Source organism: Arachis ipaensis, chromosome B3 (assembly GCF_059453495.1).
Source record: "Arachis ipaensis isolate K30076 ecotype BB chromosome B3, ASM5945349v1, whole genome shotgun sequence".
Taxonomy (NCBI): domain Eukaryota; kingdom Viridiplantae; phylum Streptophyta; class Magnoliopsida; order Fabales; family Fabaceae; genus Arachis; species Arachis ipaensis.
The window spans coordinates 78,040,689-78,052,342 of record NC_142438.1 but is presented as its reverse complement, the minus strand read 5'-3'; positions in this window follow the sequence as shown (position 1 = coordinate 78,052,342).

The following is an 11,654-nucleotide window of genomic DNA, read 5'->3' as shown; positions in this document are numbered from 1 at the left end:
GGATGGTACTATTCTGACCCACAAAGCTCTCGGTCAGGAAAGAGTATTGCTGCACAGAATTATCACTCACATTCTCATGCCTCAAAGTGGTTCTTACAACAGAGTAACCATTTCTGATACTTTAGTGCTTTTTGCTATCATTACTTCATCTCCTATTTCCTTTGCATATCTCATGGTTAGGCATATGTGGGAATATGTTAGAAGTAACAAAAAGGCTAATCTTCCCTATGGCATATTTCTTACCTGCATCTTTGAATATTTTAATGTTGATCTCACCAATGAAGATGTAGAGAATAAAGTTTCAACAATTAAGGGAGGAGGAGTTTCAGGTACTATGAAAGGCAGCAAAGGAAAATGGTCAATGCCCTCTGAACCATCTGAAAGTGATCTTGAGAGTCGTCCTCACGAGCCAGCAAAGGTTTCAGATTCCATTAAAGAGGTCCTCACTGAATTTTCCAACATGTCAAAATTAATGGCGCAATCCTACAAGGCTGCTCGAAAACAGGCATTTGAGAATGAAAGGGCATGGAACAAATGCACAGATAGAGTGAATCTCATGATTCAGAATCTTGAACAAGAAATAGGGGCTGCCAATGAGGATGATGTATATGGCTCTGAGTATAATATCTCTGATGATTGATCAACTAGTCACTTGTTGAACACTGGTTTTGTTTTGATACTTTGGTATTTTTGTATGCTGTTGGATACTTTGGACCACTGTTATTTTGTTGAACTCTTGGTACTCTGGTTCTGGTTCTATTTAATTGCACAATATTGTCATTTTTTTTGCAGGTTCCCCTTTGATGACAAAAGGGGGAGGAATATTGAAAAAAATTGAAAATAAACAGGGGCTGAAATCATTTTGATTCATGATCACCCCCGTACATATGCCTTATGTTCTGTTGTGTTGTGATGGTTATCAGTGGCTAAGAGAAGGGGGGTTGAATCTTAGCCCCCTTTTTTGCTTGATAATACTTGCTGACCTTTGAAACCACTTCTGGAAACTTTTTGTCTTTTTATCTCGTAACTAGCCACGAGAGTTTTCTTTTTGTCTCGTCAGTCAGCACGAGATATTTTCAATTTTATCTCCTGGGCAGCAGAAACAGAAATGGAGTAGAAGAAAGAGAGAATTACACCAAGATATATCCTGGTTCAGCTGCTAAGTGCAAGGCAGCCTACATCCAGTCTCCATCGCAATAATGATGGAATTTCACTATAATCATCCTTGATTACAAACACCAATTCTCCCTAAGAACTACCCTTCCTATCTAGGACAAGTCCAGAATCTAAACCCAAACTGAACTTGACTTGGTCGCAGCCAAGCTTTCAATTGTAAAGTGCTAACCCAACTTACAAGGGGATTCCCACAGAATCATGAAACACAACACAGATGTACAAAGGAACTCTAAGGACATCTATGGCTTTTTCTTTTAATTTTGCACTCTCTGCCTTTTTTCGCTCTATGTCTTTTTCATACAAACCTCACTGTATGCCTTTTTCCATGAGACTCAAGACATGACAAAATTAAACAGAAAAATTACAAAATGAGAACATTGAAGGAGAAGAACTTCTGTTAGCTTAGGTAGCTCTGAGAACTCTGTGCCTTGTACTCTCACTCTTTGAATCAATCCTAACTGTTCACCCATACTTATAGGGAGAAGCCTCCAAGGTTGAAACCAAACAAACCAAGCCAATATTCTTCTTCTTCAACTTGAACCGGTTCGGCCAGAGAGAGAGAAAAGATAACTCATGCAAAATCCAACATGTAATTACCTCTAGTCCTTCCTTGGTCATCACTCTTCATCAATCCGAGCCCTTCATCCTTGTCTTGCTCTCCAAGATGAACTTCTGGCCCTTGATGCTTCATGATGATGATAGCTTCATCTGCTCCAATCTCTGCCTCTTCCATCACGTAGCCACTGTAGCTACTTCCTGTGGTGGTTGAGCAGAATCAGAGACAAGCCATCCTCTCCAAGGATCTTCTCCTCTATTGGCCGAGATCTTCACTTCCATTTTTGGTATGGAGGAGCCAAGATCTCTTCACAAAATCTTACCACAAGTGAGAGAAGATCTTAGCCACAGCATACTTTTCCTTTGCTTTTTCTTGCCATCATTGTGATGGTCTTTCGACGTGCATCTCATTCCCTTCGGTGAAAAGCTTTTTCTTCCATGGTTTGCTGTGTAATGACCAAAGGAGAAGAAAGAAAGATGAGAGAGAAGAAAGAATTGGAAGAAAAGCAATTCAAAGTGATTAAACAAAGATAGAGAATAAAAGTAAATCAATTTCCCTTTCTCTTTGCTGACTAGCATGTAGCTTTAGTGCTTGCAATCAAATCAATAGCTTTATTCTCTCTCATATTTCCAATGTAAGTATTAACTTCACTTTAATGAAATTTGAATTCCATCACATGTCAAAGAGAGAGATCCGTTGGAAGCATGCAGCCATGAATCAATGAATTGGGTTTTTATTACTTTAAAAGAGTAACATAACCATAGTGCCCCAATTCCTTTTAATTTCGGACCAAGCAAGTTGGTCATATACCAAGAATGGATTTGGGCCTGCTCATTTAAAATATGGCCCAATAAAGCAAAACAATTCAGCCATCATTCATAAGATAATTTTGCACAAGGCTAAAATTTTTATTGGGCTTAGGATCTTTTCTTTTCTTTTCAGCCCACACAGAACCTGTATAGCAAAAATCAATTTAATCACCATATATGAATTAATTAAATTAATAATGTTTAGTCATCACAAATGTTAATGTAGAGTTTTCTAAACTCATCAATCTCCCCCTTGATGACAAACATTATTAAAATTGAAATGGAAAGAAATTAAAGATTGAAGTATAGAATACTCCCTTTGAATATTTGAATTTCTCCCCCTTTCTAATTGTCACGTGGCTCCCCCTTAATGTATGCTTATTTTACCAAGGGAAGCTTCATACCTGTAACAATTTTTATCAAGCCTAGGGCAACAATGTTATTCAACATATTCAATATGCAATATTGAATGGCTTGATATATGAGCAGAACTGAATGATAATCAAAACTCATTTGTTATCAATAATTTGATTTTCTGCTCAAACTTTCACACAAAAAATCTGTTATAAAAACATTTTTCAATCATCACATCAGAATAAGTTATTCATACCTAACAAATATTATTAAACAGGCAAGGTTATCTCAAAACATAGCAGTTATGTACATGTCCCAAATTAAAGGAACTGCCAAAAATAAACCCGAAACAGCCATCATTATATCAAGGTATATCACAATTATAATCAACCAAACATTTTACCAAGATAAACAACAATCAACAGCAGCAATCACAGGATAAAACAAATGCATTATCAACATGCATTATCAAGCATCAGCTGTATCATTTTAACAAGGGTGATCTTGAATTCTTAAAAGAATTCCATCCCCTGTTTTCCAGTTTCTAGTTTTCCTGTTTTTCAGTTTCAATTTTCAGAACCAATTCTTCCCCCTTTTGGCATCAAGGGGCACCTGTAAAAAGAATATGACATAGCAAACATAATATCCAAAATATTTCCAAAAGTGTCCACAGAGTATCAAGAGTTATAGTACTAACAGCAACAGGCCAAAACAGAGTATCAATTTGAGCCTAAGTGTGCCAATATCAAACAGTAAACAGAAGTTTAATCATCAGAGAGATGAAAATCAGATGCTTCAGCCCCTTCTTCACTTGCATTTTTCGGATCCTCATCAAGACTTTCTAGCATCAAACTGACTTTATCTTTGCATCTTCCCCAAGCTTTCTCATTTTCATACGCTAACTTGCGTCCTGCTTTATGGAATTGTATCATGAGTTCTGACATATTTGAAAATTCAGTGAGAATTTTCCTAATGGATTCGGTTACCTTGGAAGATTCGGGCCGACTCTCATTGTCACTCTCCGAAGCTCCAGATTTCTTGCCTTTTGTTCCCTTAACCGCTCCACCTCCCTTGATCATTGACACTTTGTTCTCTACAGCCTCATTCAAAAGGTCAACTTTAAAGTATTCAAAGATGCTGGTTAAGAACATACCATAGGGCAGATTTGCCTTTTTGGTGCTCTTTACCGATTCCCACATATGTCGGATCATAAGATAACCGAAAGATATTGGAGTAGATATAACAAGTGCAAAGATAATAAGAGAGTCAGAGAGTGTTACTCTATTGTGGGAGCCGCTTTGAGGAGTCAGAATGTGGGTTACAATTCTGTGAAGCAGAGAATTGGTTGGTCCGAGAGCTTTGTGGGTGGGAGTAGTGCCATCCAAGCCAAAGAGATTCTCACAAATGTGTTGAAGAACAACCTTGTAGGGAACGCCGACCTGTGAGTCCCACTTTTCGGCCATGTCTGCTTGCGGCCCTTCCTCCTTGTAGCCCAAGGCCGTCCCAATGGTGGCAGTGTCAAGAGTGATGTGAACTCTCTTCACATATGAATGTATGGTACCATCAATAAGTCTCATGTTGGCGTAGAACTCTCGAACTAAACCTAGGTAAACTGGCTTCTGGATGTAAAGCAGAAGAGTCTATTGAAGCAGTTCAAAAAGAGGAGATACATTTATCCCTTTGCTGGTGAGAGAGTCCAGGTTGATAAGGTAGGTTGCACAGAGATGACACTTTTCTAGGACTTCTTTATGGAATTCATAGGAAGCACAGGAGTTGAATTGGGCAGGGTCATAGTGAGAGTGTGTCTTGCTAAATTTGTTCTTGAAGTCCAAAGATTCCAGGTTTGCTGGTTCCTTGGTGTTATGCAGAGCAAATCCTTTTGATTTCTGGCCACTCTTCCTGGGTGTGACTTTCTTCTATGGAGATGGTGGTGGAGACAGAATGGATGATGTGTGAGACTCTTCCTCTTCCTCCACGGGAACTCTCTCTTTCTTCTTTCTTGAAGAAGTTTTTGTAGCTATGACCTTCCTACGCATGGTGTCGGTTTGCTTTGAGGGAGGTGAGGGAGAAGATGATGATGTTGAGTGAATATAGATGTGGGTATGAGATTGTGGAGTGGACAGTTTTTGAGAGAAGAGAATGCGTTCGCTTTTCCTGGGAGCAGTTTTCTTTTTCATGGTAGTGAAAATGGAGAAGTGGGATATGAAGGGGTTGAGTTGAAACCGAATGGAGTGAGGGATGAGGGAGGTTAGAGAAACAATAAATGTAGGGTGGAGAGAGAATTAAGGGGAATTAAATGTCCATTAAGTGGCGGTTAATACCCAAGGAGTTTCTCTTTTATTTGAAATAAATTGAAAGGTGGTTTCCTAGAATCAAGGGATTAGGTGGAGAGAAGGATTTGATTTGACAAAAACCACTTCCAATAAGATTTGATGAGACAACAAAAAGACATTTTGATTTTCAGAGAGAGAAACTAACAAAACGGTCAGAATGGGGTCAAGGAAATTTGGTGGGGCCCATGAGAATTGATTTTTGGCGTTGTCTCCCCCTTGATCATAGCCCTTCCAACACTTTTATTTTTATCTCGTCTATTCTTACAAGACAAAACTGAGCAGAATCAATATTTCACAAGTTATCAATAGAACTTAAATCAAACATTCCCAAACTTTTTCTCAAAGTACAGAATCTATCTTCATAGAGGGGTTTTGTAAAAATATCAGCAAGTTGGTCTTCAGATTTTACAAATTGAATATCAATAGTACCCTTTTGCACATGTTCTCTAATGAAATGATATTTTATCTCAATGTGCTTGGTTCTTGAGTGCAAAACAGGATTTTTTGAGATGTTAATGGCACTCATATTGTCACAAAATAGGGGTATACTATTGATCTTTAATTTGTAATCTTCCAACTGCGTTTTTAACCAAATTAATTGTGAACAATATGCAGATGCAGAAATATATTCAGCTTCAGCTGTAGATAGAGCCACTGTGGCTTGTTTTTTGCTTGACCACATGTTAAGTGAGCTTCCAAGGAAGCAACACATGCCGGATGTGCTTCGTCTATCCACTCTATCTCCCGTGTAATCTGCATCACAAAACCCTACTGCACAAAAGTCATCAGATTTAGGATACCACAAGCCATAATCACTAGTCCCCTTAATATATCTAATGATGTGCTTAACGGCCGCAAGATGGGATTCTTTTGGGTGAGATTGAAACCTTGAGCATACACCCACACTTTGAACAATATCCGGTCTAGAGGAGGTAAGGTACATAAGTGAACCTATCATTCCTCTATACCTTGTTTCATCCACATCTTGGCCATCATCATCCTTTTCAAGTTTTGTGTTAGGATGCATTGGTGTTCCCATTGGTTTGGAACTTTCTAGGCCAAATTTTTTGATAAGTTCTTTTGCATACTTTCCTTGGTGAATAAAAGTACCACTAGGAGTTTGTTTAATTTGGAGGCCAAGAAAGAAAGTTAGCTCTCCCATTAAACTCATCTCAAACTCACTAGTCATGAGTTTTCCAAACTCTTCACACAAGGACTCATTGGCCGAACCAAATACAATGTCATCCATATAAACTTGAACTAGGAGAATATCATCATTAGATGCTTTAATGAATAAAGTTGTGTCGGTGGTTTCCCTTTGAAAGTGGTTTTCCAATAGGAAGGCACTAAGCCTTTCATACCAAGCTCTTGGAGCTTGCCTAAGGCCATAAAGAGCCTTAGATAGTTTAAAAACATGATTTGGGAAATCTTTATGATCAAAACCGGGGGGTTGAGCCACATACACTTCTCTATCAATAAAGTCATTAAGGAAAGCACATTTAACATCCATTTGAAATATTTTGAAACCCTTATGGGCAGCATAGGCAAGAAACAACCTAATTGCTTCCATTCTAGCTACCGGAGCAAAAGACTCATCAAAATCTATACCCTCTTCTTTATTGTAACCTTGGGCCACTAATCTAGCCTTGTTACGAACAACTTGTCCATCCTCACCAAGTTTATTTTTAAACACCCACTTAGTACCCGTAACTTTCTTTCCATCCGGATGAGGTACTAGTGTCCAAACCTCATTCTTGTCGAATTGAACAAGCTCTTCTTGCATTGCTTTGACCCATGATGGATCCTCAAGAGCTTGTTTGACATTGTTCGGCTCCATTTGTGACAAGAGGGCAAAATTGCTTGGTTCGGATTACCTTTTGGTTGAGGATCTTGTTGTTACTCCTTGAGAGGGATCACCAATTATAAAGTCATGAGGATAATCCCTCATAGACTTCCATTCTCTAGGCTTCCGGAGTGGTGTTGAGCTTTGATGAGTTTCTGTTGGTCTCACTGTTTCAGTTTCTCGTGTCTGCTCAGGAGACAAAATGGAAATGTCTCCTTCAATCTGACGAGACAAAACTGGACTGGCAGATTCTTCATTTTGAGCAGATTTGGGATTTTCCTTATTTGTTCCAGCTTCTTTACAATCTGAATCATTATCTATCACAGTACTGGGAATTAAATTAGAATCACAGAAAGTAATATGTATGGATTCCTCTATGGTCCTATGCTCTTTGAGATAAATTCTATAGGCCTTGCTAGTAGTGGAGTATCCAACAAACATTCCTTCATAGGATTTTGGATCAAATTTTCCAAGGTTTTCTTTATTGTTAAGTACACAACATTTGCATCCAAAAATATGAAAATACTTAAGATTTGGAGGGGTTCCTTTCCATAGCTCATAGGGGGTTTTCTTCAACCCTTTTCTAATAATTGTCCTATTCAAAATGTAACAAGCTGTATTTATAACTTCAGCCCATAAGAATTTAGGAATCTCATTTTTACAAAGCATGGCCCCAGTCATCTCTTGAAGACTTCTATTCCTTATCTCAACCACCCCATTTTGTTGAGGGGTTCTAGGGCATGAAAAGTTATGAGAAATTCTAAAGTCATCACAGAATTTTTCAAAATCTTGGTTTTTAAATTCTCTTCCGTGATCACTTCTTAAATGGGCAATTTTTAAATCTTTTTCATTTTGAATTTTCTTGCAAAGAGTTGCAAAAGCATGAAAAGCATCATTTTTATGAGCAAGAAAAAGTACCCAGCAAATCTAGAGTAATCATCTACCACCACAAGACCATAGTGTTTACCTCCTAAGCTTTGAGTTCTTGTTGGACCGAAAAAATCAATGTGTAACATCTCTAATGGCCTTTTGGTTGATATTCCATCTTTTGGTTTAAAAGAGGATTTTACTTGTTTGCCCAATTGGCAAGCATCACAAATAAGATCCTTATCAAATTTGATATTTGGAATTCCTCTAACCAAAATTTTCTTAACTAGCTTAGAAATTTAGTACATGCTAGCATGACCCAACTTTCTATGCCATAGCCATTTTTCAGATTCAAGAGAAGTAAAACATGTTACATTTTGTTCTTTCAAGTCCTCAAGAGTCAATCCATACATATTATTGCACCTTTTAGCTTCAAATAAAATATCCCCAGATTTCTCACAAACAACCAAACACACAAACTTTCTAAAAATAACTTCAAAACCTAAATCACACAATTGGCTAACACTAAGTAAATTATGTTTTAAACCATTTACAAGAAGAACATCATTTATACAAGATGAAAAGCTTTTACCAACTTTCCTAACAGCCACTATTTTTCCTTTTGCATCATCACCAAAAGTGACAAGTCCTCCATCATATTCATCAAGCTTTATGAAGAAGGTTGTCTTTCTGGTCATATGCCTAGAGCATCCGCTGTCCATATACCACATATTCTCCTTCCGTTTGGATGCTAGGCACACCTACAAAACAAGCTCAAGTGACCTTAGGTATCCAAATTTTTTTGGATCCTTTCACGTTAAACCATCTCTTATGTCCTAAGCCATTATAATAAAAAGCAACCTTGTAAACTTTATCACCTATCATCCTTTTACCAAAAAAGCATTGTATGGAAAAGTGTCCATTTCGGTTACATAGTCTACAAAATCTTGGAGTTTCTGTTTTGTTAAAGCTTCTTGGGTTTTGAAATCTTGTATCATTGGAAGATGAGGCAATATTTTCAAAATAAGATTTTTCAACAGATTTATAAAACCCCAAGCCAGCTTTATCATAAAGAGGTTTTTGGCTAGCCAAGATTTGATTCAGATTTTCAGAACTTTGTGTGAACTTGGCTAAGTCTTCTTTAAGCCTTTTGACCTCTTTAAGCAACTCTTCATTCCTTCTAAAACAATCAACATATGCAACAACCGAATGGTCACTTTCACAGCTCCTAAGTTGGGTTTTTAACTGCTTATTTTCTTCAACAGGATCACAAGCAGTTTCGGCCTCCCTTAGCTTTTCTTTTAAAAATCCGTTTTCTACTTTAAGGATGATAATTTGTTGTTCAAGTTCTTAATTATTCAGCAAAAAGCTACTTATTTTTTCAGAAAGATGATCTATCATAAGATGAAGAGATTCAGTGTCAGGGTTGGGAACGATTACCTGCTCAACATGGTCAGCCATCAGGCATGGTTGAGACTTTATTTCATATTCTTCATCGTCTTCAGAGTCATTTTCAAGGTCTTCTCATGATGCCATCAGTCCCTTCTTCTTCCCTTTCTTTGGTTTTTCTTCCTTCTTCAACTTAGGGCAGTCAGATTTGAAGTCACCTTGCTGAAATCTCTCTTCTATTTTCTTGAGCTGCCTCCTTTGCCTCTCTCCTTGAGCTTTACCATTTTCCTAATTTTTTTTGCAAACAAAACAAATTCGTTTTCAGATGAGTTATCACTGGATTCATCATCCAGAGGGTTAGTGACAGATGAAAAAGCTATTCCTTTCTTTTTTGAATCTTTTTTCAAATAGGTATTTTCAAAAGCAAGTAAATTTTCTCTCAAATCATCATAAGTCATAGAGTCAAGACCACTACTCTCAAAAATAATTAAAGCTTTTGTTTCCCACTCTTTTGTGAGACATCTCAACACTCTTCTCACTAGCACAGATTCAGGATACTTGATTCCCATAGCATCCAAGCCAACAACAATGGTGTTGAAGCGCTCATACAGCTCATCAATGGATTCTCCTTCCTTCATTGCAAACATTTCATATTCTCTGTTTAACATATCTATCCTGGTCTTCTTTACGATGGTTATTCCTTTATGAGTAACTAGGAGTTTGTCCCAAATTTCCTTTGCTATTGTGCAACGTGATACCCATCGGTATTCCTCAAAGCTGATAGCACAATTTAGCAGATTGATAGCCTTGGCGTTAAGTTCAACCTTCTTTCTATCTTCTTCGGTCCAGCTTGCTTCTGGTTTAGGAGTGACAACTCCTTCGGCACTTATGACGGTTGGATATTGAGGACCTTCAAGGATGATCTTCCAGAGTCTGTAGTCCACTGCTTGCACAAAGATCTTCATCCTCTCCTTCCAATAGGTATAGTTTTTCCTATTGAAAAGAGGAGGTCTGTTGCTTGATTGTCCTTCGGTCAGATTGTAGGACACTAGATTTGAGCCACTGTTCTCTGTCATCTGGATCTTTACTCCAAGTTGCAAATCTTGATCTCTTTGAGACCAAGCTCTGATACCAATTGATGGTTATCAATGGCTAAGAGAAGGGGGAGTTGAATCTTAGCCCCTTTTTTTGCTTTATAATATTTGCTGACCTTTGAAACCACTTCTGGAAACTTTTTGTCTTTTTATCTCGTAACTAGCCACGAGACTTTTTCTTATGTCTCGTCCCCAGCCACGAGACTTTTTTTTGTCTCGTCAGTCAGCACGAGATATTTTCAGTTTTATCTCCTGGGCAGCAGAAACAGAAATGGAGTAGAAGAAAGAGAGAATTACACCAAGATATATCCTGGTTCAGCTGCTAAGTGCAAGGTAGCCTACATCCAGTCTCCATCACAATAATGATGGAATTTCACTATAATCATCCTTGATTACAAACACCAATTCTCCCTAGGAACTACCCTTCCTATCTGGGACAAGTCCAGAATCTAAACCCAAACTGAACTTGACTTGGTCGCAGCCAAGCTTTCAACTGTAAAGTGCTAACCCAACTTACAAGGGGATTCCCACAGAATCATGAAATACAACACAAATGTACAAAGGAACTCTAAGGACATCTATGGCTTTTTCTTTTAATTTTTCACTCTCTGCCTTTTTCCGCTCTATGGCTTTTTCATACAAACCTCACTGTTTGCCTTTTTTCATGAGACTCAATACATGACAAAATTAAACAGAAAAATTACAAAATGAGAACATTGAAGGAGAAGAACTTCTGTTAGCTTAGGTAGCTCTGAGAACTCTGTGCCTTGCACTCTCACTCTTTGAATCAACCTTAACTGTTCACCCATACTTATAGGTAGAAGCCTCCAAGGTTGAAACCAAACAAACCAATCCAATCTTCTTCTTCTTCAACTTGAACCGGTTCGGCCAGAGAGAGAGAGAAAAGATAACTCATGCAAAACCCAACATGCAATTACCTCTAGTCCTTCCTTGGTCATCACTCTTCATCAATCCGAGCCCTTCAGCCTTGCCTTGCTCTCCAAGATGAACTTCTGGCCATTGATTCTTCATGATGATGATAGCTTCATCTGCTCCAATCTCTGCCTCTTCCATCACGTAGCCACTGTAGCTACCTTCTGTGGTGGTTGAGCATAATCAGAGACAAGCCATCCTCTCCAAGGATCTTCTCCTATATTGGCCGAGATCTTCACTTCTATTTTTGGTATGGAGGAGCCAAGATCTCTTTACAAAATCTTACCACAAGTGAGAGAA